This window comes from Lepus europaeus, chromosome 1, assembly GCF_033115175.1.
Source record: "Lepus europaeus isolate LE1 chromosome 1, mLepTim1.pri, whole genome shotgun sequence".
Taxonomy (NCBI): Eukaryota; Metazoa; Chordata; class Mammalia; order Lagomorpha; family Leporidae; genus Lepus; species Lepus europaeus.
Genome location: NC_084827.1, coordinates 183,502,003 through 183,528,773, shown reverse-complemented (window position 1 = coordinate 183,528,773; position 26,771 = coordinate 183,502,003). Strand labels below are relative to the sequence as shown.

Genomic DNA, 26,771 nt, shown 5'->3' with positions numbered 1-26,771 from the left:
CTGTGAAGTGGACTGGACCCCTTTGCTTTCTCTTTAGCGCTCTCTCTCTCTCTCTCTCTTTTTTTTTTTTAATTAAAAACAGGAAAGGATGGCGTTCTGTGCCATTTCTTCCCACGTGCAGTTAGGAGCCCTGTTGATGGCTGTGTCATGTGTGTGGAAGACACTGGAGTGCATCTGAGCAAAATGGTTAAGCTTCCCTTCCGTTCCTGGCTGTGTGTTGCTGGTGTTGGGAGCGTGTGCTGCCTCCTGGGCAGTCCTGGTGCTCCCATGTGCCCCGGCCGGGTGAGCAGAGCACGCGTGCTGCACCACTGCTGCGCTCGAGCTGTGGCAGTGTCTGCTCATTGCGTGCTCAGTGTTACGTGCCTTCCTCTTCTAGAAGTTTAAAATGCAGTTACTGAATTATGTTTGCTATTTTGACTTTTTTTTGATAAGCAGGAAATTGGGTGGTCTTACAGCATTGGCTTAACTCAGAGTGTGTGAAAGATCAATTTGAAGAATGTAATTTTTTTTTTTTTTTTTTTTGAAACAAGGCTTCTATTTGGGCACATTTGCTCATGCTTGGAGCCGACAGCTCTTGAAACTACAGTGTGTGTGGCCTTTGTCGCCTGCACAGTGAGCTCAGCAGGCTGCCCAGCTCCCAGGGCTCAGCCCAGCTAGGGTGCTCCACAGGGACCACCCTCAGTTCACAAAGGTGCCAGAGATGATTGTCATCCATGTCCCCATGAGACTGGTGAGCACGTTCTCTTCTGAAAGTTTGGGCAGATGCAGAGAGAAAAAGATGGGGTGACTGGAGGAGAGCCCACAGTGAATCCTTAGATTTCCTTTGGCCCTGTGAAGGGTGCTTTTGCTCCTAGAGCAGTGTGTATGGTGTGCGGACTCTGCCATGGCCAGCTCACTTGGTACCTGCTTAGCTGTGCTTGAGGTCTGTAACTGCAGACCTGGGGCAAAGACAGGTTGTGTGAGTGCAGCAGTGTGTCCAGTCCTAAAGGGTGTATGTGTGTATGTACATGCAGGAGTGTGTCTGTCCAGCCCTAGAGGGTGTGTGTGTTTGTGTGCGTGTGTACATGCAGGAGTGTGTCCAGCCCTAGAGGGTGTATGAGTGTGTGTGTGTGTGTATAGGTGCAGGAGTGTGTGCAGGCATAGAGGGTTTGTGAGTGTGTGCAGGAGTGTGTCCAGGCATAGAGGGTGTGAGTGTGTGTATGTGTGTGCGCAGGAGTGCGTCCAGGCCTAGAGGGTGTGAGTGCGTGTGTATGTCAGGAGTGTGTCCAGGCCCTAGAGGGTGTATGTGTTGTGTGTGTGTGTCAGGAGTGCATCCAGGCCTAGAGGGTGTGTGTGTTGTATGTGTAGGTGTAGGAGTATGTCCAGGGCTAAGGGGGGTGTGTGTGTGTGCATGCAGGAGTGTGTCCAGGCCTAGAGGGGGTGTGTGTGTATATGTGTGTGTGTGCATACATACATGCAGGAGTGTGTCCAGGCCTAGAGGGTGTGAGTGTGTGTGTGTGCAGGAGTGTATTTGTGACCCTCCATCCCTGGATTTCACCCAGATGGGGCCCTATAGATCTGGCTATGCTGTGTGTGATGCCTTCATCCACAGGGATGTGGTGTGTAAAGCACCTCCATCCACTCTCCCCCCAGTTGACTTGTGTAGTGTTTAGATTTTTGCAGCCAGTTGGGCAGATGGTTTTCTTGAAGGTTGTTGTAGCATACTTAGAACTTGTATGTGGGTAGGAGTCCTCTTCCCTGTGGTTCTGCTTGTCCCACCAGCCCTGAGTAGGAGGGGTACGTGTGTGTGTGTGTGTGTTTTCTGCCATTAGGCCATGGCAGGGGGACGTGGTCACGCCCCTCTCCTCAGCACTCAGGCACGTTGTGGAACTGCTCCGTCGGCTGCTGAGATGGCCTCTTGGTGGTCTTTTAGAACAGGCTGTGGCTGGGGCTCAGCCATGCTGGTGGCTGGCCCTGGCAGGGCATCCAGTGCTTTCCCCTCCACAGAGGGTATCTGAAGGGCTCGTGGAGCCCTGGAGGACTGCCGCAGGACCCCTGCCCTATGGGGGTGTTCAGCCTGGGGGAGGCTCCCCCTGTGGACCACTAGGTTGAATGGATTGTGGGCTGTGCAGTTGGTGGCTTCCTGGACATGCCTGATGGTTTAGATAAATCTGCTGTCTTGAACTTTGAAACAATGATTGGGCAGCAGACTTCAGTATCCTAAGACTTATGTTACATGACAGGAAATGTGGACGAGTGTGTGCTGATCCTAGTCATTGAGCTCCTGGTCAGATATAACTAGCACATGACATAAATTCGGGTTTTGACTTTAAACTTGGCCAATTTTATATGCTACCCTTCTATATCAATGTGTTTATTTCCAAATTAAAGTGTTTAATTACAAAAGTAGTACATATCTTCCATAATTTTTTCTAATTGATCTTGAATTAGCAGAGGAGTTGAAATCTGACACAACACTGCTTACCTGAGCCACCTGAGAGTAAGCTGGAATCGTGAGACCTCGTCACCCTGGGATATTTTGGTGTTTACCGCAAACATCAAACTTCAGGCGTTAACATGAGAGCGTTCTGTCCTCTCTCCCTCAGACCGGTTCGCGGGCCAGAAGGGCCCCATTGTAATTCACATGCTGGTTTCCTTTGTACTGGACTGGTCTCTGCCTGACCTTGGCGCTAGAACCAGACGAGCTTCCATCCCCCAGGGGGCCAGGCTGGATTGGATGTGAGCAGAGAGAGCTCAATCCAGACCTCCCAGGTGGGTGGCAGGAACCCAGTTACCTGAGCCATGACCTGCTGCCTCTCAGGACCCCCATCAGCAGGAAGCTGGCGTCAGGAGCTGGAGCTGTCACCTTGGCCATTAAGTAATCATCGGAGGCCTGTCCCCCAAGGGGAGTTTGTCTGCTTTTCTCTTCTGATTGGGTTTGGTCTTTCATCTTAGAGCAGTGTGGAGGGGGTGGTGCTGAGTCCTGCGTGTAGTCAGACGGCCTCCCTCTCCAAGTTGTGCTTACTTGAGTCACTTGATTGTGCTGAAATCTGTGCCATTATTAAGAATGTTACGGGGAGGTACTTTTGTTTTCTAAGATTTATTTGAGAGAGCTACAGAGACAGAGATTTTCTGTTGGCTGATTCACTTCCCAAATGGCCAGGGCTGGGCCAGGCCAGAGCCAGGAGTTCTTCCAGGTCTCCAACATGGGTGCAGGGCACAAGCACTTGGGCCATCACTGCTGCTTCTCCCAGGCCATTAGCAGGGAGCTGGATCAGAAGTGAAGTGGCCAGGACACAAACCAGTGCCCATATGGGATGCCAGCACTGCAGGCGGTGGCTTTACCCACTATGCCACAGCACTGGCCCCCATTTTTTTTTTCTTTTGAAGCTAAGCAAGATTTTCAGTTATTTCAAATATCAAACTTTGAATTAATTTACTAACATCAATATTGATTCATGATTTCCAGTTGTATTCAGCGAGTATCATCCATCATGTTTTATTTTGAATTTTTTTTTAATTTGACAGAGTTATAGACAGAGAGAGAGAGAGAAAGGGCTTCCTTCCATTGGTTCACTCCCCAAATGGCCGCCACGGTCGGTGCTGCACTGATCTGAAGCCAGGAGCCAGGTGCCTCCTGATCTCCCATGTGAGTGCAGGGGCCCAAGCACTTGGGCCATTCTCCACTGCCTTCCCGGGCCATAGCAGAGAGTGCCAGCCTGAATTTTTTTTAAAGATTTATTTTATTTATTTGAAAGAGTCACAGAGAGAGAGACACAGAGAGGTCTTCATCTGCTGGTTCACTCCCCAGATGGCTGCAATGGCCAGAGCTGTGCCGTATCTGGAGTCAGGAGCTTCCTCCAGATCTCTCACGTGCGTGCAGGGGCCCAAGGACTTGGGCCATTTTCCATTACTATCCCAGGCCATAGCAGAGAGCTGGATTGGAAGAGGAGCAGCTGGGACTCGAACCACATCCCACATGGGCACCGGTTCTAGTCCCGGATGCTGCTCTTCTGATCCAGCTCTCTGCTGTGGCCTGGCAAAGCAGTAGAAGATGGCCCAAGTCCTTGGGCCCCTGCACCAATGTGGGAGATCCGGAGGAGGCTCCTGGCTTCTGGCTCCTGGCTTCAGCTTGGCACAGCTCTGACCGTTGTGGCCATCTGGGGAGTGAACCAGTGGATGGAAGACCTCTCTCTCTGTCTCTACCTCTCTCTGTAACTCCTTCAAATAAGTAAAATAAATCATTTAAAAAAAAAAAGATAAGTTTTTACTTATCTTAGCTGGTGTTTAAGTGAGGGCTGTGTGAGGACAGACATCTACTCATGTGTTTATGGACAGTTTATGTTAATTTTTGTGACTTGTGCATTTGTACATCCTAGCTGTTCAGATGCTTTTTCAGACAACAATTCTTTGTACCCCAGCTTCGTATTAGCAATTCTCCAGCTCTGATGTGATCAGGTGAGTCAGTGTCTACCTTAACTGTCTCTTCCGTCTGTCCCATCCTAAGCTTTTTCACCCCTCAGCCCACAGGATCTCCAGCTCTCTCTCTGAGGCTTGACTTTATATCCTGCTCTGTGATCTGGAATCTGTTTTGGAGTATGATATGAGGCAGCGATCAGATTTTATATTTTTTAATAAATAGATATATTTGAAAGAGTTACACAGAGAGAGAAGCAGAGGCAGAGAGAGAGAGAGAAAGGTCTTCCATCTGTTGGTTCACTCCCCAATTGGCTGCAACGGCTGGAACTGCGCTGATTGGGAGCCAAGAGCTTCTCCTACATGGGTGCAGGGGCCCAAGAACTTGGACCATCCTCTACTGCTACCCAGGCCATAGCAGAGAGCTGGATGGGAAGTGGAGCAGCCGGGACTCGAACTGGATGCCAGAACTGCAGGCGACGGCTTTACCCACTATGCCACAGCGCTGGCCCTAGATTTTTTATTCTTAGAAAACAGATAGCAGATTGGCTCAGTTCTCTGTATTAGCATTCTTCCTTGCCAATTTGAAACATCACTTAGAGAGAACCTGTCTCATCCATCAGTTCACCCCTTCCTTAGCCGTACCGCAGAGTGTGCACCACCATTGTTTTGTAGTGTGCTTTGATTTTAAGTGGAACCTGTTTTTGTTGTTTTTTAGGTGACTTGGGGAGTCCTGCTGGGATGTTGTGAATGTCCTGGGCTGCCAGAGCAGATGGTCAGCATAGTGCTGCCTTCCACCAGGCAGTCATTCCCTGGGGTTCCAAAGGCTGGGGTCCAGAGTCCAGCGGGGCCTGCTCCCTTGGGTCTTCCAGGGAGAGACTGCTCTTGCGTATTCAGCGGCTGCCCCGACAGGCCTTTCTTCCGCCTGTAGCACCCCCATTTCTGCTTGTCTTCTTGTCTTTGTGTCAGAGATAGCCTTTGCCTCTCTCTCCTTGGGCTCCACCCAGATAATCCAGGATAATCTGTTTCCAGTGTTTCGCACTGAAAGACCTTTTCAAAATGAGATACTGCTTAGGAGCTTGCACAGTGGTGGATGTCAGCCTGTTCAGGTGTATCCTGGCTCTCACCGAGAACAAACCTCCTGGGACAAGTTTGGGCGGAGGCCCCACACGTGTGTTATGTGTTAGTGTCCAACAAGTGTGTGTGTGTGGGGGGGGCATAAAATCTTTGTGTTGAGGATTTGCTGAGCTTCCCCTCTCAGTTCTAGGCTTTGTTCTAACAAAGGCGTCTCCCAGGCAGGGGTAGAGGTGTTTTCTCCTCGGGTAATTATCTCCTCTGCAGCCCTTGATGCTAGTAATGTCTGTTATTTTGATACTTACTGTAATACAGCCACATTCGTGTTTCTCTAAATAGGATGTATGTTAACTTCTGGGATATGTTTGTGTAGCCGTTTTCTGATGTTGACCCTTGGGGAGTGAGGAATGGCAGGTGGATTTCATAGTCTGGGCATTTCTGAAATGTTCGTCTGTCAGTTGTGTGTGGTCACGTGTCAGTCACTTGTGCACGTTTAGCTGTCCTCCTCTGAGTTTGTATAAGTGTATTTCCTAATGTGAAATCATTCTGCTCCCTGGAACAGACCCTGAGAAGTCTCGGCACTTTGTTCTGTAAGCCGGGTGACAGTTGGTGACCTGCTCTGGCAGCACCCACTCCCCATTGGGGAGGCACAGACCTGTGTTTGGATGGAGTGGCTCAGCTGCATGGGTGCACCGTGGTGGCTGTGGCTCATCCATATCACATCCCTGTGGTCCCCTGACTGCAGTTACTGGTCCCCTAAAGGGCTCGGAGCCCAATTAATGCAAGTGAGACACAGAAATTATTTTGGGGCTGCCCATGGGACAGAGAAGCTCTCATTTCCTTGGGAGCTGCCGAAAGCTACAATTACTGCTGTTTGTAGCTTCTCACTAACAGTCCTGGGAGCGGTCATGTTGTATCATGCGCGGGTGTTCTGTTCCTAGTCAGATCAACGAGACTTTATTTTTTTCATAGCTCTTTTAGAGAACTGATTTTTGACTTTGAACAAATCAGCTTGCTTTTATATTTCACCGGTTCTCTTGGCTTGTAATTCTTTCTACTTTGTTTTCATTCCATTCTTTCAGTAAGCCTCATTGTCCTTACAGGACAGTGCACAGGTCTGGCTCACCCTCTGTGTGCAGCTTTGGCAGCCTCCTGCATGCTGTGGTGAGCAGCTCTCTGCTCTTTTTCTTTCTTCAACCTTTCTGTTAGGGAAACTTGGAAACCATAAAGCAGAGGGGAGTCGTGACACCTCCCGTTTCTGTCACCACACCCTTTTAATTTTTGGTTTGAGTCATCTAAATCAAATCTGTCTTCCATCACCTCCAGTTAGTTGAGTGTGTGATTTTGGTGGATGAGAGGGCCAGCGCTGTGGCACAGTGAGTTAGGCTCTGGCCTGTGGTGCCAGCATTCCACATGGGCATTGGTTCGAGTCCTGGCTGCCCCACTTTTGATCCAGCTCCTGCTAATGGCCTGGGAAAGCAGTGGAAGATGGCCCAAGTGCTTGGACTCCTTTACCCACGTGGGAGACTCAGATGAAGCTCCTGGCTTTGGCCTGACCCAGCCCTGGCTGTTGTGGCCATTTGGGGAAAAACCAGTGGATGGAAGATGTCTCTCTCTCTCTCTGTAATTCTTTCAAATAAATAAATCTTAAAAAAAAAAAAAAATCAGAATCACAACCCTGTTGTCACACCTGACAACATCTCCTGATATGTATATTGTGTTGTTTTTTTCAGATGTCACAGAAGTATGTGTGTGTGTGTATATATATATATATATTTTTTTTTTTTTGGACAGGCAGAGTGGACAGTGAGAGAGAGAGAAAGGTCTTTGCTGTTAGTTCACCCTCCAGTGGCCACGTGGCCGGCGCATCGCACTGATCCGAAGCCAGGAGCCAGTTGCCTCCTCCTGGTCTCCCATGGGGTGCAGGGCCCAAGCACTTGGGCCGTCCTCCACTGCACTCCCGGGCCATAGCAGAGAGCTGGCCTGGAAGAGGGGCAACCGGGACAGAATCCGGTGCCCCGACCAGGACTAGAACCCCGTGTGCTGGCGCCGCAAGGCAGAGGATTAGCCTATTGAGCCGCGGCGCCAGCCAGAAGTATGTATATTTTAAAGATTTGTTTATTTCAAGGGTACAGTGACAGAGAAGGGGAGAGATCTTCCATCTGCTGGTTCACTCCCCGAGTGGTCCCAACAGCCAGATGCAGGCTGGGCCCAAACCAGTAACTCCAGCCAGGCCTCCCACATGGATGGCAGGGGCTCAGGTCCTTGAGCCATCTTATGCTGCTTTCCCAGGAATCTGGATGAGAAGTGGAACAGCTAGGACTTGAAGTACTCCAACACGGGTTGCCGATGTCACAGTGGCAGCTTAATCTGCTGTGGTGCGACACTGGCCCCTGGGATGCTTTTATGCTCAGTTTGTTTGAGTCAGAATCCAAAGGGATTCTCCACAGTGTGTTTGGTATAGGTGTCTCAGGTCTCCTGAAATCTGTAGTTTAGTTTTCCTCTGTTTTTGTTTTCATACCATTACTTACTTTTTTTTTTTTTTTTTTTTAAGTCAGAGTTACACAGAGGGAAGGGGGAGGCAGAGAGAGAGAGAGAGAGGTCTTCCATCCACTGGTTCACTCCCCAGTTAACCGCGATGGCCATAGCTGCACTGATCCAAAACCAGGAGCCAGGAGCTTCTTCCAGGTCTCCCATGTGGATGCAGTGGCCCAAAGACTTGGGCCATCTTCTGCTTTCCCAGGCCACAGCAGAGAGCTGGATTGGAAGTGGAGCAGCCAGGTCTCAAACCGGTGCCCATATGGGATGCCAGCGCCTCAGTCCAGGGCTTTAACCTGTTGCGCCACAGTGCTGGCCCCTTCACACCATTACTTATGAGTGCGCTCAGGTGGCCATGCTCTGGAATGCCCTGTGCTGTATTTTGTGTCTCATCCTGGTATCTCCGTGCTACAGCTGGGTCTAGACGTTTCACTGGTTTTGTGTCTGATTCTTGCCCCCCCCCCCCCCAGGGATGCACTGTGGAGAGGGCATCGAGAATGTGTCAGAGGGGTGGACACTGGTGTAGCAGTGTACTCTGCCTGTCCAAAAAAAAAAAATTAAGTAATTTGAGGGGCAGAGAGAGAGAGAGTTCCCATCTCCTAGTTCACTCCTTAGATGTTCCTAGTGGTCTGAATGGGAGCAGGAAGCTCAGTCTGTACCCCGTGTGGTTGGCAGGAACCCCTCACTGGAGCTGTCACCACTGCTCCCCATTAGCAGGAAGGTGGAGCTAGGAGCCAGAGCCGAGGTTTGCACTGTTGTCTTAGCCAAGGTCTCCCTTGCTGATGCTTGTTGTAGATCAGAATCTGACCATGGAGCAGGAGGAGTTAAGAATTTCTTTGCTTTAGCAGTGTTTAGGATGGATTGCAAGCTGCAGTTTGCAAAGGTGAAAGTATTCTGTACCTCCCCCTGGTGTTACAAGCTCATTGATATGTCTGGGACCATGTTGTTCTTCCCCGGCTGACTGGTATGTTGTTTGAGTGTGACCCTGGGCTGTGACTGTTCCTTGCTTTTGCCACAGCCCGGGGTCCTATCTTGTCATGCTCTGCCCAAACCTAGGGTCAGCCCTGTTTCCCAGGATCCCAAGTTTGTCTCTGTGGAAATGAAAGTCTATAGGTATTTCCAGTTCTGAGAGTAACTTCCAGAGTTGCGACTTGAGTGTGTGTTTTTCTTACACTGGAAATCTAGATCGTGATATGAACTTGATTGCCCAGGACCACACCGAGGGTCATGCGGGTTCTCACGGCCTGCCTTCATGAATTCTCAGATGAACGCACCCATGTGACTCGCATCACCATGCCAAATTGGGACGTATTTCATTTATTTATTTTTTTTTGGAGCATGTTCTCTGCCTTGGTGATTGTCAGAGCCAAGCTGTGAATCACGGTGTATTTGGATGAGCTTGGCTTCTGTCCCTGTCCTCTCCCGTCTTCATTTCCCATTTCCTTCCGTTGTTTATTCTTGGAGATGTGAACGGACGTATATACGTCTGCATTCCTGGCTCTTCTGGAAGGGACACCCATGTATGGCCTGCCCATGCCCGCAGGCCAGGTGTCTCGGGGCTCCCTGTGTATGGCCCGCCCATGCCCGCAGGCCAGGTGTCTCGGGGCTCCCTGTGTGTGGCCCGCCCATGCCCAGAGACCATGTGTCTCAGGGGGCGCCCTGTGTATGGCCCGCCCATGTCCACATGCCGTGTGTCTCGGGGCTCCCTGTGTGTGGCCCGCCCATGCCCAGAGACCATGTGTCTCAGGGGGCGCCCTGTGTGTGGCCTGCCCATGCCCGCAGGCCATGTGTCTCAGGGGGCGCCCTGTGTGTGGCCTGCCCATGTCCACATGCCGTGTGTCTTGGGGGCGCCCTGTGTATGGCCTGCCCATGTCCACGTGCCGTGTGTCTTGGGGGCGCCCTGTGTATGGCCCGCCCATGTCCACGTACCGTGTGTCTTGGGGGCGCCCTGTGTGTGGCCTGCCCATGCCCGCAGGCCATGTGTCTCGGGGCTCCCTGTGTATGGCCCGCCCATGCCCAGAGACCATGTGTCTCAGGGGGTGCCCTGTGTGTGGCCTGCCCATGTCCACATCCCGTGTGTCTTGGGGGCGCCCTGTGTATGGCCCGCCCATGTCCACGTGCCGTGTGTCTTGGGGGCGCCCTGTGTATGGCCCGCCCAGGTCCACGTGCCGTGTGTCTTGGGGGCGCCCTGTGTATGGCCCGCCCATGTCCACGTGCCGTGTGTCTTGGGGGCGCCCTGTGTATGGCCCGCCCATGTCCACATGCCGTGTGTCTTAGGGGGCGCCCTGTGTATGGCCCGCCCATGTCCACATGCCGTGTGTCTTAGGGGGCGCCCTGTGTACGGCCCGCCCATGTCCACGTGCCGTGTGTCTCAGGGGGCGCCCTGTGTATGGCCCGCCCATGTCCACATGCCGTGTGTCTTAGGGGGCGTCCTGTGTATGGCCTGCCCATGCCCACGTGCCGTGTGTCTTAGGGGGCGCCCTGTGTATGGCCTGCCCATGCCCACGTGCCGTGTGTCTCAGGGGACGCCCTGTGTATGGCCCGCCCATGCCCACATGCCATGTGTCTTGGGGGGCGCCCTGTGTATGGCCCGCCCATGTCCACATGCCGTGTGTCTTAGGGGGCGCCCTGTGTATGGCCTGCCCATGTCCACGTGCCGTGTGTCTTAGGGGGCGCCCTGTGTACGGCCCGCCCATGTCCACGTGCCGTGTGTCTCAGGGGGCGCCCTGTGTATGGCCTGCCCATGCCCACATGCCATGTGTCTTGGGGGGCGCTCTGTGTATGGCCTGCCCATGCCCAGAGACCATGTGTCTTAGGGGGCGCCCTGTGTATGGCCCGCCCATGTCCACGTGCCGTGTGTCTTGGGGGCGCCCTGTGTGTGGCCCGCCCATGTCCACGTACCGTGTGTCTTAGGGGGCGCCCTGTGTATGGCCCGCCCATGTCCACATGCCGTGTGTCTTAGGGGGCGCCCTGTGTATGGCCCGCCCATGTCCACGTGCCGTGTGTCTTGGGGGCGCCCTGTGTATGGCCCGCCCATGCCCACATGCCGTGTGTCTCAGGGGGCTCCCTGTGTATGGCCCGCCCATGCCCACATGCCGTGTGTCTCAGGGGGCGCCCTGTGTATGGCCCGCCCATGTCCACATGCCGTGTGTCTTGGGGGTGCCCTGTGTGTGGCCTGCCCATGTCCACATGCCGTGTGTCTTAGGGGGCGCCCTGTGTATGGCCTGCCCATGTCCACATGCCGTGTGTCTTAGGGGACGCCCTGTGTGTGGCCCGCCCATGTCCACATGCCGTGTGTCTTAGGGGGCGCCCTGTGTATGGCCTGCCCATGTCCACATGCCGTGTGTCTTAGGGGACGCCCTGTGTGTGGCCCGCCCATGTCCACATGCCATGTGTCTTGGGGGGCGCCCTGTGTATGGCCTGCCCATGCCCACATGCCGTGTGTCTTGGGGGCGCCCTGTGTATGGCCCGCCCATGTCCACATGCCATGTGTCTTAGGGGGCGCCCTGTGTATGGCCCGCCCATGTCCACATGCCGTGTGTCTTAGGGGGCGCCCTGTGTATGGCCTGCCCATGTCCACATGCTGTGTGTCTTAGAGGACGCCCTGTGTATGGCCCGCCCATGTCCACATGCCATGTGTCTTGGGGGGCGCCCTGTGTATGGCCTGCCCATGTCCACATGCCGTGTGTCTTAGGGGACGCCCTGTGTATGGCCCGCCCATGTCCACATGCCATGTGTCTTGGGGGCGCCCTGTGTATGGCCTGCCCATGTCCACATGCTGTGTGTCTTAGGGGGCGCCCTGTGTGTGGCCTGCGCATACCTGCAGGCCATGTGTCTCAGTGTAGAGAGCTGCCACCTGCCTGCTGCTCTGCTCACCTGTGGTTTATTCAGCCCATCACTTGAAAGAAATTGTGTCTTTAGACTTTTTTAGCTTTTTATTTCTCACTGGCTTGGCTCTTGCTTTTCTACACTCGTCTTCGCACCGCAGTGGTGGCTGCTCTTACCTGACTAGTGCTGGAGTTTGCTCCCACTCCCTTGCCCCGGGCGGGTGTGTGTTGTCTGCCTGAGGCTGGTGGACACCCAGGGACTGTGCTGTCCTCCCTTCCACGGTGTGTGCCGGCTTTCAGCAGTAGGGTCGGTGTTCTCTCTCTACTCAGCTTTCTCCCTTGGCAGGTGAAACCTCTTGGTCCTCCCCCAGGTGTGCGTCAGTGTTTGTCTCTTGCATGGTGTCCTCACGTGAGTCCAGCGTGTCAGTTGTGTGATGCAGGAGGGAGGGAGAGACCTCTGCACTGCCATGGGTGTCGTTTGAATTCACCCCTTGCCGAGACGGCTGTCCTGTGAAAGGGTTTCCAGGAAATCTCTAAATCCGAACGTGAGGGCTGATGATCTGTGAGAGGAGACCCACAGGGAGAAAGTGCCAGATGAGATGAGACAGTCCCACATTCTCACCTGAGAGACGAGGAGTCGGGTCAAGTGAGGAGGGTGGCACGCCCAGGGTCACCAAGCAGGTGACACTCCTTGAGGGCTGTGTGCTCCATACTGGGGATAGCGGAGAACCCAAAGACTCCATTTTTTTGTTTCCACCACTGTAGAAAAGTATAAACTCCTATCTGAATTGTTACAAAGTGTTTAGCCAGCTTCACATCCATTACGGAATTTTTGATGAACATGAGGTAAGCTAATTCTGCCCTGTGGAGCTTTTCTGTGTAAATCATAGGAAGAAAAAGGTTTTCAAGGATAAGTTGTCTTTGGTAGAGCCTCAGGTTATTTTATTTCTTGTAGTTTAGTGATTGTTCGTCGTAACCCTGCAGGGAAGGCCTCCTAGCATCCGGCTCCTGTCTTGGCTGTGCGGCCTATCGCTTCCTGGAACCTGCTGTGGGGTCCAGGTGAGGGCCCCAGGTATACAGGATGTGCTGTGAAGCATCTTTCCAGAGCTCCGGACACTGGCCTGGTGTCCCCACGACACTCATGGGCTTTGGTAACCAAAGGACCACTCAATGCTTCTCCACCTGGAAACAGTGGTTGGTTTCTCGAACACATCAGTCACAGGTGGAAGAGGCCCTAGGGAGTCCAGGGAGCACTCAGGGGGTCAGGCAAGTCCAGGGGAGCACCCCCTCCTCACACTCGGGGGGTCAGGCAAGTCCAGGGGAGCACCCCCTCCTCACACTCGGGGTCAGGCAGGTCCAGGGGAGCACCCCCTCCTCACACTCAGGGGCCAGGCAGGTCCAGGGGAGCACCCCCCCTCACACTCAGGGGGTCAGGCAGGTCCAGGGGAGCACCCCCCCTCACACTCAGGGGGTCAGGCAGGTCCAGGGGAGCACCCCCACCTCACACTCGGGGTCAGGCAGGTCCAGGGGAGCACCCCCTCCTCACACTCGGGGTCAGGCAGGTCCAGGGGAGCACCCCCACCTCACACTCAGGGGGTCAGGCAGGTCCAGCGGAGCACCCCCTCCTCACACTCGGGGTCAGGCAGGTCCAGGGGAGCACCCCCTCCTCACACTCAGGGGGTCAGGCAGGTCCAGGGGAGCACCCCCTCCTCACACTCGGGGTCAGGCAGGTCCAGGGGAGCACCCCCTCCTCACACTCGGGGTCAGGCAGGTCCAGGGGAGCACCCCCCACCTCACACTCAGGGGGTCAGGCAGGTCCAGGGGAGCACCCCCACCTCACACTCAGGGGGTCAGGCAGGTCCAGGGGAGCACCCCCACCTCACACTCAGGGGGTCAGGCAGGTCCAGGGGAGCACCCCCACCTCACACTCGGGGTCAGGCAGGTCCAGGGGAGCACCCCATCCTCACACTCAGGGTGTCAGGCAGGTCCAGGGGAGCACCCCACCTCACACTCAGGGGGTCAGGCAGGTCCAGGGGAGCACCCCCACCTCACACTCGGGGTCAGGCAGGTCCAGGGGAGCACCCCATCCTCACACTCAGGGGGTCAGGCAGGTCCAGGGGAGCACCCCCTCCTCACACTCAGGGGGTCAGGCAGGTCCAGGGGAGCACCCCCTCCTCACACTCGGGGTCAGGCAGGTCCAGGGGAGCACCCCCTCCTCACACTCGGGGTCAGGCAGGTCCAGGGGAGCACCCCCACCTCACACTCGGGGTCAGGCAGGTCCAGGGGAGCACCGCCCCTCACACTCGGGGTCAGGCAGGTCCAGGGGAGCACCCCCACCTCACACTCAGGGGGTCAGGAAGGTCCAGGGGAGCACCCCCACCTCACACTCAGGGGGTCAGGCAGGTCCAGGGGAGCACCCCCCCTCACACTCGGGGTCAGGCAGGTCCAGGGGAGCACCCCCACCTCACACTCAGGGGGTCAGGCAGGTCCAGGGGAGCACCCCCACCTCACACTCGGGGTCAGGCAGGTCCAGGGGAGCACCCCATCCTCACACTCGGGGGGTCAGGCAGGTCCAGGGGAGCACCCCCCCTCAAACTCAGGGGGTCAGGAAGGTCCAGGGGAGCACCCCCTCCTCACACTCGGGGTCAGGCAGGTCCAGGGGAGCACCCCCACCTCACACTCGGGGTCAGGCAGGTCCAGGGGAGCACCCCCACCTCACACTCGGGGTCAGGCAGGTCCAGGGGAGCACCCCCACCTCACACTCGGGGTCAGGCAGGTCCAGGGGAGCACCCCCCCTCACACTCGGGGTCAGGCAGGTCCAGGGGAGCACCCCCTCCTCACACTCAGGGGGTCAGGCAGGTCCAGGGGAGCACCCCCTCCTCACACTCGGGGTCAGGCAGGTCCAGGGGAGCACCCCCCCTCACACTCGGGGTCAAGCAGGTCCAGGGGAGCACCCCCACCTCACACTCGGGGTCAGGCAGGTCCAGGGGAGCATCCCCACCTCACACTCAGGGGGTCAGGCAGGTCCAGGGGAGCACCCCCACCTCACACTCGGGGTCAGGCAGGTCCAGGGGAGCACCCCCCCTCATACTCGGGGTCAGGCAGGTCCAGGGGAGCACCCCCCCTCACACTCAGGGGGTCAGGCAGGTCCAGGGGAGCACCCCCACCTCACACTCGGGGTCAGGCAGGTCCAGGGGAGCACCCCCCCACACACTCGGGGTCAGGCAGGTCCAGGGGAGCACCCCCTCCTCACACTCAGGGGGTCAGGCAGGTCCAGGGGAGCACCCCCCCTCACACTCAGGGGGTCAGGCAGGTCCAGGGGAGCACCCCCCCTCACACTCGGGGTCAGGCAGGTCCAGGGGAGCACCCCCTCCTCACACTCAGGGGGTCAGGCAGGTCCAGGGGAGCACCCCCTCCTCACACTCAGGGGGTCAGGCAGGTCCAGGGGAGCACCCCCACCTCACACTCGGGGTCAGGCAGGTCCAGGGGAGCACCCCCACCTCACACTCAGGGGGTCAGGCAGGTCCAGGGGAGCACCCCCACCTCACACTCGGGGTCAGGCAGGTCCAGGGGAGCACCCCCCCTCACACTCAGGGGGTCAGGCAGGTCCAGGGGAGCACCCCCCCACACACTCGGGGTCAGGCAGGTCCAGGGGAGCACCCCCCACCTCACACTCGGGGTCAGGCAGGTCCAGGGGAGCACCCCCCCTCACACTCGGGGTCAGGCAGGTCCAGGGGAGCACCCCCTGCTCACACTCAGGGGGTCAGGCAGGTCCAGGGGAGCACCACCCCCTTACACTCGGGGGGTCAGGCAGGTCCAGGGGAGCACCCCCTCCTCACACTCGGGGTCAGGCAGGTCCAGGGGAGCACCCCCACCTCACACTCGGGGTCAGGTAGGTCCAGGGGAGCACCCCCTCCTCACACTCGGGGTCAAGCAGGTCCAGGGGAGCACCCCCTCCTCACACTCGGGGTCAGGCAGGTCCAGGGGAGCACCCCCCCTCACACTCGGGGTCAAGCAGGTCCAGGGGAGCACCCCCACCTCACACTCAGGGGGTCAGGCAGGTCCAGGGGAGCACCCCCACCTCACACTCGGGGGGTCAGGCAGGTCCAGGGGAGCACCCCCTCCTCACACTCAGGGTGTCAGGCAGGTCCAGGGGAGCACCCCCCACCTCACACTCGGGGTCAGGCAGGTCCAGGGGAGCACCGCCCCTCACACTCGGGGTCAGGCAGGTCCAGGGGAGCACCCCCTCCTCACACTCGGGGTCAGGCAGGTCCAGGGGAGCACCCCCCCTCACACTCGGGGTCAGGCAAGTCCAGGGGAGCACCCCATCCTCACACTCAGGGGGTCAGGCAGGTCCAGGGGAGCACCCCCTCCTCACACTCGGGGTCAGGCAGGTCCAGGGGAGCACCCCCTCCTCACACTCGGGGTCAGGCAGGTCCAGGGGTGCACCCCCCTCACACTCGGGGTCAGGCAGGTCCAGGGGAGCACCCCCACCTCACACTCAGGGGGTCAGGCAGGTCCAGGGGAGCACCCCCTCCTCACACTCGGGGTCAGGCAGGTCCAGGGGAGCACCGCCTCCTCACACTCAGGGGGTCAGGCAGGTCCAGGGGAGCACCCCCTCCTCACACTCGGGGTCAGGCAGGTCCAGGGGAGCACCCCCCCACACACTCGGGGGGTCAGGCAGGTCCAGGGGAGCACCCCCCCACACACTCAGGGGGTCAGGCAGGTCCAGGGGAGCACCCCCCCTCACACTCAGGGGGTCAGGCAGGTCCAGGGGAGCACCCCCTCCTCACACTCGGGGTCAGGCAGGTCCAGGGGAACACCCCCTCCTCACACTCGGGGTCAGGCAGGTCCAGGGGAGCACCCCCCCTCACACTCTGGGTCAGGCAGGTCCAGGGGAGCACCCCCTCCTCACACTCGGAGGGTCAGGCAGGTCCAGGGGAGCACCCCCTCCTCACACTCAGGGGGTCAGGCAGGTCCAGGGGAGCACCCCCCCTCACACTCGGGGTCAGGCAGGTCCAGGGGAGCACCCCCCCTCACACTTGGGGTCAGGCAGGTCCAGGGGAGCACCCCCTCCTCACACTCAGGGGGTCAGGCAGGTCCAGGGGAGCACCCCCCCACACACTCAGGTCCAGGGACGAGGTGCCTGTGCAGGTTGCTGTGGTTGTTCTGGAGTGTGTGCTGTAGCTACCCCGCCTGTGCTGTTCTCCAGTGTAGCTTCCCAACACCCAAAGGGTTCTGATTTAGTGTAAAATCTTAAACTTCCTACAATTATCAGTCTCTCACAAGGAAACTTAAAACAACAAAAATGTTGCTTCTGACTTGGTGCTCATAATGTGATCTGTGAGGCAGCCAAGAACTTCTTCCTGTGCCTGCTGTAGTCACCCTGGAACTGCCTCAGCACCTCTGTGCTGTCCTCCTGCCCTCATTGTATGAGGGGTGCACACCGGACCCCCGCTTGTTTTTTTTTTAAGATTTATTTATTTTACTTGAAAGTCCTGTGCGTATGCAGACAGGTATCTGTGCCTGCAGTACAGCCGGCCACGTGTCAGCGTGGGGTGGGGCTTCTGGCCGGCACTGGGCGGGGGGGGAGCGCTCTGACTGACTCGGGTTGTCTCAGGTGTTCTTTCCTTGTTCTCCACTGGTTGGTGGCAGCACTGGGACCAAGGCCGCCTGCCGAGTGGGTCTGCCCGGTGCAGGCCACATCCAGAATCTCTGTTTGTCATCTTAGGTTTTCAACTTTCATTGCTTTTCAGTGGAGCAGGAGGACCCTCTTGGCTTTGGATCAGCTCAGCTCCGGCCCTTGCAGCCATTTGGGGGCATGAATCTGTGAATGGAAGACTTCTCTCTCTGTCTCTGCCTCTCTCTGTAACTTTTAAATAAATAAAGTTAATCTTTTTTTTTTAAGTTTCTATTTATTTGAGAGGTAGAATTACAGACAGAGAGAGAGACAGTGAGAATGGTCTTTCTTCCGTTGGTTCGCTTCCCAAATGGGTGCAACAGCCGGAGCTGCGCTGATCCTAAGCCAGGAGCTTCTTCCTGGTCTCCCATGTGGGTGCAGGGGCCCAAGCATTTGGGCCATCTTCTGCTTTCCCATGCCACAGCAGAGAGCTGGATTGGAATAAGAGCAGCCGGGACTAGAACTGGCGTTTACGTAGGATGCTGGCGCCACAGGCAAAGGGTTAACCTACAGCACCTTGGCGCCGGCCGCGTAAATCTTTTTTAAAATGTTGTTTATTTATTTGAAAGACAGAATGACAGAGAAAAAGAGATACCTTCTGTCTGCTGGTTCATGCACCAAATAGCTGCAACAGCCAGGGTTGGGCCAGGCTGAAGCCAGGAACCAGGAGCTCCCTCCAGGTCCCCCACATAGGTGGCAAGGACTCAAGCACTTGAGCTGTCATTTCTTGTTTCCCAGGCACAGTAGCAAAGTGGAGTCACTGGACGAGAACAGCACTCTGATACTGGGATACAGGCATCCCAAGCAGACCCTGCTACACCACAACACTGCTCCAGCCCTGTATTTTTAAATGTGGTACATCAGCAAGTAAAACTGGAATTTTTAAAATTTTAATTAATGTGTTTATCAGAGAGATCCCATCTAAAGTTTCACTCTCCAAGTGCCTTCAGGAGCCAGGAACTCGAATCCAGGTCTCCCACGTGGGTAATGGGGACCAGACAGCTCGAGCCTTCCGTGCTGCCTCCAGGAATGCGCGCTAGCAGGAAGCTGCGCTCTACTCAAACCTCGACTTCCAGGCGGGATGTGGGTGTCCCGGGCTGCATCTTACTGGCTGTGCCACATGCTTGCCCCAGAACTGGGCTTTTGGGGGCCAGCGTCATGGCACTGTGCTTGTGATGCCAGCATTCCATGTCACAGTGCTGGTTTGAGTCCCAGCTCCTCTGCGTACAGTCCAGCTTTCTGCTGATGAACCTGGGAAGGCAGTGGGAGATAGCCTAGTAAGTACCTGGGCTCCTGCCACCGTGTGGGAGACCAGCATGGAGCTCCTGGCTTCTGCTGGCCTGGACTTGGCTGCTGCAGCCATGTGGGGAATGAACCAGTGGATGGAAGGTATTTGCCCACTTGCTCTCTCCCTTCCTCCCCCTTTCAAAAATAAAGAGAACAAAAACTGGCATTTTTAAGAAGAACAAGCCCAACCAGATCTATTTTTAGATTTATTTATTTACTTGAAAGTCAAAGTTGCACAGAGAGAAGGACAGGGAGGGAGAGAAGACTTCCATCCATTGGTTCACTTCCCAATTGGCTGCAACAGCCGGAGCTGCGCCGATCCGAAGCAAGGAGCCAAGAGCTTCTTCTGAGTTTCCCATGCAGGTGCAGGGGCCCAAGGCCTTGGGCCATCTTCCACTGCTTTCCCAGGCCATAGCAGAGAGCGGGATCGGAAGTTGAGCTGGGACTTGAACTGGTGCCCATATGGGATGCTGGCACTGCAGGCAGTGGCTTTGCCCACTATGCCACAGCACACACCTCCCCCGCCAACCAGTGCACGCAGCACTGCTGAGGGAGTTGCATTTCAGGGCACAGAAGACCATGATGCATCCTGGCTTGGGGGGATTTTGCCCAGTGGATGTTATGACCCTCAATGCTGCACTGTTTGTTTACTCAGTCCCCTACTGATAGAAATAATTCAAATTTCTGATATTTTTGATACTACAAAAATGCCACAGTAGGGGGCCCCATGTTGGGGTACCGTGGCTTACGCCTCTGCCCTACAATGCTGGCATCCCATGTGAGTGCCACTTTGAGTCCCAGCCATTCCACTTGAAGTCCAGTTCCCTGCTGATGTGCCAGGGAAGGCAGCAAAGAAGGCCCAGGTAATAAGGGCCCCTGCCACCCATATAGGAGACCTAGCTGAAGCTCCTGGCTTTGGCCATTGCAAACGTTTGGGGAATGGACCACTGGGTAGAAGATTCTCCTTCTGTCTCTCTTTGTTAAATAAACCATTCCTGCACATCTGTGGAAGATCGATTTGTATCTTTTGACTTTAAATGAGTTGTTAGAAAGAGTTCCTAGAAAGAAGGTGCAAACCCAGCTCCCTCACCTCCCCACGTACCAGGTCTGTGCTGGAGAAGGTTCATGACTGCGATGAACGCCCAATTTGTATTTTTTCCTCTAATACAAATGTATTCATTATAAACAAAAGAATTGTCATAAATAAATTCAGTTTTTCCCCCCTTTAATACTGTTATATAAGGAAAAGACATCCCTTGTCAGGTTGGGTTTCAGCTTTGGTTTGAAAATGTGATCACTATACATGATATTGCTGTTCAGTAAAATGCAAGCCACATGTGTGATTTAAATTATTCTAGTGTGCACTTTAAAATATAAAGAGAGAAAAGTGAGATTATTTTAATGTTTCATTTCACTCAGTTTGTCAAATACTATCATTTGATACGTAAACAGTATTAAACTGTGTTTTGGAGTCTTCAGCATGCTGACTGTGTTTAGATAGACCATGCATCCCCATTGGGACCAGCACATCTTGTTGCCAGTAGCCACATGGCTAGTTCATAATGTCCAGCTCTGAAGAGTAGTCTGTTTTGTTTCTGTGGAACTCCTTTTTTTTTTTTTTTAAAGATTTATTTATTTGAGAGGCTGAGTTGCAGAGAGAGAGAGAGAGAGGTCTTCCATCTGCTGGTTCACTCCCCAAATGGTCACAAAGTCCGGAGCTGAGCTGATCTGAGGCCAGGATCTTCTTCCAGGTCTCCCACATGGGTGCAGAGGCCCAAGCACTTGATCATCTTCCACTGCTTTCCCAGGCGCATTAGCAGAGAGCTGGATCGGAAAAGAGCAGCTGGGACGTGAACCTGCGCCCTTATGGGATGCCAGTGTTGCAGGCAGAGGCTTAGGCTACTACGCACAGTGCTGGCCCTGTATGGAACTCCTTGAACTTCCTCTTTAGAAGCTAACATTCACCCCATCCTCTTTTAAAAAAAAGTTGTGTGTGTTCGTGTGACCCACGTTCTTGTGTGTTCGTGTGACCCACGTTCTTGAATTGGGCTGTATGTAAATATTTACTCAGCTGTGTAGCTACGTGCTGATTATTTCAGTATTTGTAAAATTAGCACAGTGCAGTAACTGCATTAAAAGTGTTGGGCATCCCAGACGGGGAGCAGGTTCTGTAGGTGTCGTCACCCTCGATCTGTGACAGCCTACAGAAAAGGCCCCATAAGTCTACAGATAGGAGATGTAAACACTGAGAGATTAAGCACCTTGCCAGGGCAGCCCGAGTCGTGTCTGTTCTTGTGGGTGCCTACAGACAAAAGGTACCCAGAAATCCTGATCTAAGAAACAAGCCAGAGTAGCACTGTCATTGAGGAAAACGCTAAATTACCACTTTGTCACTTGCTGAACAGAAGTGAAACCAATAGAATTAGAGAAAGAACGAGGCCAGTGCAGGAAGCAAGGGCTGCAGCCAAGTTGAATGTACCTTTGGTAATAATTGCTACATCTGAGCCAAAGAAAGGAACGTAGTTTTGATATGTATAAACAGTCTTATAAAGGCCACGTGTAAGTGAGCTCAGTCAGACAAGGGGTTTATGCAGTAGCAACACATGACCCACATTGGGCAGCCACCAGGAGCCAGAGAATGTTTCCTTGTCCTGACGTGGCCACCATGCTCAGGGAGGGAAAGTCCAGGCCCACTGCCCCTCCTGCTCCCTCAGGTAGCAGGAAGTAGACGCCTCGTGGCCGTCTGTCCACCCACTGGCAGTTGATTTTTGGGGTTGTTGCATGGATATTTCTGGGCTGCTCTCCTAGCTATCACAAATGGCACTGTTCTGTCACGGGGCGCAGCTCGACTTCACAGCGCCTGTGAGTTGTGTCAAGTAAGAATCCAGATTTTCTCCCAGAGGCGACCCGTTTGCCCAGGGCCACTGGCCACAGAGTCCACCCCAACAGCTGCCCTCCGGGCCGCACCTAATCAGGTGCTGTCCGAGCGTAGCAGGGCTCCTCCTTTCTTGCCTGCCCTCAGCACCTGCTCCCACACTGTACCACACTGCCAGAGTGCCAGCAGCCCTAAAATCTTTTCCCTCCCCACTCTGTCTTCCTCAGAGTTGTGTTGGCTGTTCTTTGTCCTGAATTTTCAGTAATAATTTTATTGTAAGGATATAATTGTATATGAAACATTCTAAAAGTTGTAGAAATACTGTTTTATTTTGTTTTTTTGACAGGCAGAGTTAGTAAGAGAGAGAGAAAGGTCTTCCTTCCATTGGTTCACCCCCCAAATCGCCACTATGAAGCCAGGAGCCAGGTGCTTCCTCCTGGTCTCCCATGCGGGTGCAGGGCCCACGCACTTGGGCCATCCTCCACAGGCCACAGCAGAGAGCTGGACTGGAAGAGGAGCAACCAGGACAGAATCTGGTGCCCCAACCGGGACTAGAACCCGGTGTGCCGGCGCCGCAGGCGGAGGATTAGCCAAGTGAGCCGCGGCGCCAGCCAGAAATACTGTTTTATAATATGGTATTATAAAGCGTGTGTAAAGGAACACTATGAAATAAAGCTTGTATAAAATTTTTTGTTGTAAAATCCCATAGATACACAGATACCTATTGGGGTTTCAATAGTATTTGCATTTAATTTATTTTTGAAGAGGTTTTATTTATGTGAAAGGGAAAGTGACAAAAGAAGGCGAGACAGAGATCTTCCATCTGCACATTCACTCCCTGAATAGTGCAAAGACCAGAGCTGGGCCAAGACAAAGCCAGGAGCCCAGAATTCCGTCTCAGTTTCCCATGTGGGTACAGGGAACCAAGTACTTGGGCCGCCTCCCATGGCTTTCCCTGGCACATTAGCAGGGAGCTGGATCAGAAGTAGAGCATCTGGGGCTTGAACTGGCACCCATGGGGGATTGACCTGCTGTGCCATAGTGCCAGCCCCGATAATTGCTGCCTTGATGAAGCCTTCCTGTAGATGGACATTGCATAAGTCCCATTCATCTTTAGGTTTATGTGTGTGTTGCTGGCATTGTGGGATGGCATTTTTTTTTATTATTACAGAGAAGTGGGTGGGTTTCAGCCTGCAGTTGTGTCTGCACACTGCAGTTGTGGTTCACTTTGAGTCATTCTTCTGGCTTTTACACGCCTGGTGACATCTGCAGTACAGGACTGAAAGGAACAGTGCACAGGGCCCTGCATGGTGTTCACGTGAACGCTTGTGTTGGGGACACCACCATCTCATTAGGACGCTGTCCTAGTATTCCCGTGTTGTCAACAGTGGGTTAATTAGAACCTTTTGGATAGTCACATCAGGTTTGCCCCTGGTGCTAATAACATGCTGAGTTACTTTAATCATTTTACTAATACTGTATCCTCTCACATCACTGGAATAAACTTGGCTTTGTTATTACTTGTCTTTGTATTTCTGGATTAGTTTGTTGGATCTCTTTAGGCTTTTGCTTTCAGAAGTTGCTTTCTCCTGCTGGCCTTGTCTGGGACGCATCACAGTACCTGTCTTCCTGTACTGGAGACAGCCTCCCAGGGCTTCCTGACAACAGCTTAATTTTATTTGTCGGGCAGAGAGACAGAAAAAGATCTCCTGTCCTCTGGTTCACATCCCAGATGCCCACAGCAGCCAGGACTGGGCCAGGTTGAAGCCGCGAGCCCAGAACTCACACTGGGTTTCCCACTTGGGTGGCAGGGACCCAAGAACCTGGAGTGGAGCTGGGACCTCACCGAGCCAGGCGGCGCAATGCTGGTTATCGGCGTGAATGCCTGCCCTGGGCTGCCTCTGTTGTGATGCTTGATTATTCAAACTCTCATTTGGAGAACTTATTTTTCTAGAAATTGCCCGTTTTGTTTGTTTTCAAAAGTTTTAACTTTTTTTAAAAAGTAGATTCCTTGTGTGGTTTTTCAAACTCTCTATTATAGCTGTATTTTTTTTCTTCCTTTCAGTTTTTAATATTGCTTATTTATACTGCTTCTATTTTTTTCATTGATCATTTTGCCAGGGATGTAACTAGTCTTTCTAAAGTCTTGGCTGTAGGTTTTATTCATCCTTTGTTCTGTGTGACTTTTTATTTCTTTTTTAGGTTTATTCTGTTTTTCTAATTTCAGGCCTGAATGATTAGCCTGACGAACTTCCGCCTTGTTTTCCTTGTCTGGTGGGATGCCCCCAGTAGCACTCTGCCCACTGCACAGGCTTGGGTATATGACTCCTTGCTACTCAGTTCCAAATACTTTTAAGTTTCTTCTGTGTCCCCTAAGTATTTAGGAATAAGTTGTAAAATTTCCAGGTATTTTGGGGCTGGCAGTACTGGCATCCCTGCTGGGCACCAGTTTAAGTCCCGGCTGCTCCTCTTCCGATCCAGCTCTCTGCCATAGCCTGGGAAAGCGTGGAAGATGGTCCAGTGCTGGTTCTCTGCACCCACGTAGGAGACCTGGAAGAAGCTCCTGGCTTCAGATCTGCACAGCTCCAGCCGTTGTAACCATCTGGGGAGTGAGCCAGCTGATAGAAGGCCTCCCCCCCCCCCCCCTTACAGAAAGCTCTGCCTTTCAAGTAAATAAATAAATAATTTTTTTAAAATTTCCAGATATTTGAAGATTTAAGGTGACTTTTTTTAAAAAAATTTATTTCATTTCAAGATTTATTTTTTTGAAAGGCGGATTGAGAGGGAGAGAGAGAAAGAGAGAGATTCCATCTCCTAGTTCACTTTTCAGATGCCTGCGAGATCCAGGACTAGGCGAGGCAGAAATCAGGAACCAGGAACTCCACGTGGGTAGCAGGAACCCGTGTACTTGGGCTATCATCTGCTGCCTCCCAGGTACCTTAGTAGGGAGCTGGATCAGAAACAGAGTGGCTGGGACTTGAATCACACTCCAGCACAGGAGATGGGCACCCAACACAGCAGCTTAGTCCACTGCATCACAACACCAACCCCTAAGTGTTTATATATTCATTTAATTTATTTGAAAGGCAGAGAGACAATGAGAGATACTGAGAAACAGAGCCATCTCCTGTCCACTAGTTCACTCCGCAAATACCTGAAACATGGGTTCCAGGCCAGGCCAAAACCATGAGCCTGGAATTCAGTCCAGGTCTCCCACGTAGGTGGGAGCCATCACCTTCTGCCTGCCCTGTTGTGCGGTAGCAGGAGGCTGGTCCTGGGTGTAGAGGTGGGACTTGATACGTGCCGTGGGCATCCAAACGGCACCTTAAATGGGCTTCTGACTGAGTTACGTTCAGGAAATGATGTATGTTTTTAAATGCGTATTCATTTTTATTTATTTGAAAGTAAAGTGACAGAGATCTTCCATCTGCTGGTTCATTCCCCAAATGCTAGGGCAAGGCCGGCCTGAAGCCAGGAGCCCAAAACTCCAGGCGGGGGTGTCGCAGCCTCCAGCAGTCACTCCCTGTTCTGTAGGTGTTACTCTGAGTTGGCTGGAGAGAAAAGAAGAGGGCCTGTCCAGTCTGACTGACAGTTTGCTCAGGTACTCCGTCCTTTTGCTCCAACCTTGATGTCCTTCTGGTTTAGGACTGAAATGGCTTCTGTTCAGTAGTTCGTTTACACTTGGAATTCGTTTCTTCACGGTGTCTTATGTTTTATCCACCTTGCTTTCTGTTGTTTCTCCTTGACTTCTCCTGCCTCCTATTCTGTTTCCTTGTTTCCTCTCTTTAATAATCAGTAATACAATGTAATGTCATCCATAAATAACAATGTGTATTAAAATGAATAACACTTCATCCAAGATTCAAACCATTGCCATTAACTCCATGGGACTTTAGTTTGAAAGTTGAAAATGTTCCTTCCTACTTTAACTTTTTATCACTTATTCTCAACAAGAACTACAATTAATCCCTGTGGGAAAAGGGAATTGAAAGATACTGCATGGGATGGACATTGGTCACACTGGTAGCACTACTTGGGACTGCGTCCTGTGTCCGAACGCCCGGGTTCGAGTGCTGACTTCCCCTCCCAGCTTCCTGCTCATGCCCACCCTGGGTCCCTGCCACCTGCATACGAGACCAGGATTCCTGACTCCCTGCAGCATGCAGGCATTTGAGAAGTGAGCCAGCAGATGAAAGGTCCTTCCCTCCCTCCCTCTCCCTCCGTCTCCCTCTCTCTCTCTCTCTCTCTGCCATTCAAAGGAAAAAAGATACGGAGGCAAGTATTCTTGAAAATTAAAAAAAAAAAAGAATGCAGTGTATATACATTGCTGCCTGTTTTAATTGTCAGCGATGAGCTGGTGACAGGGAGGAAGGTGTGTTATCCCCTGCTCCTGGTATTCCTTCTGGTGAGGGTGTGGTCCTTGAACATCATCACTTCGGGGTGGGGGTGTATCTGTTCCAGCATTCTACCTGGAGCAGGCCCAAAGCTTACTAATAGACTCAGATGTCACAGAGTGGAATAGCCATAGAGCTCACACTTTTTAAAAAATTTATTTATTTGAAAGGCAGAGTTAGAGAGGAGGAAAGACAGAGTGAGTGCCCATCCCCTGGTTCACTCCCCAAATGGCTGCAATGGCCAGGGCTTGGCCAGGCTGAAGCCAGGTTTCCCATGTGAGTGCAGGGGCCAAGAACTAAGGCCATCTTCCACTGCTTTCCCAGGCCATTAGCAGGGAGCTGGATCAGAAGTAGAGCAGCCGAGACTCGAACCGGTACATCTGGTGACTTAGCCTGCTCTGGTTCACATTTCAGTTAGTCTCCATGCTAATGCTTGCTTAGAAGAAATGCATGCTGGGATGTTTTGTATACAAATTCAGCACTTAATTTTATAGTGTCTTTTGTTAACTGGTTTTTAACCTACTCTGTCTCCTGCAACCCCAGCACTTCATAGCCTTAGGGAGGGTCCTTAACTGGACCTGGTGGTGACCGCCTCCTCATCTCCCTCTGCCTTGCCGAGCCCTAAAAAGCAACGACACTACCTCCTCACCACAGAAAAACAGCACGCAGGGTGCTGGAGCGGCTCCCAACTGGACCGAGCA

The 26,771-nt window shown here is 53.6% G+C and overlaps 1 protein-coding gene across 2 annotated transcripts in view; it reads left to right on the top strand.

The window, feature by feature from the left end:
* HDLBP (high density lipoprotein binding protein) overlaps positions 1–26,771 on the top strand; it is a 75,691-nt gene that overhangs the window by 9,841 nt on the left and 39,079 nt on the right. The gene's annotated exons all lie outside the window — the stretch shown is intronic.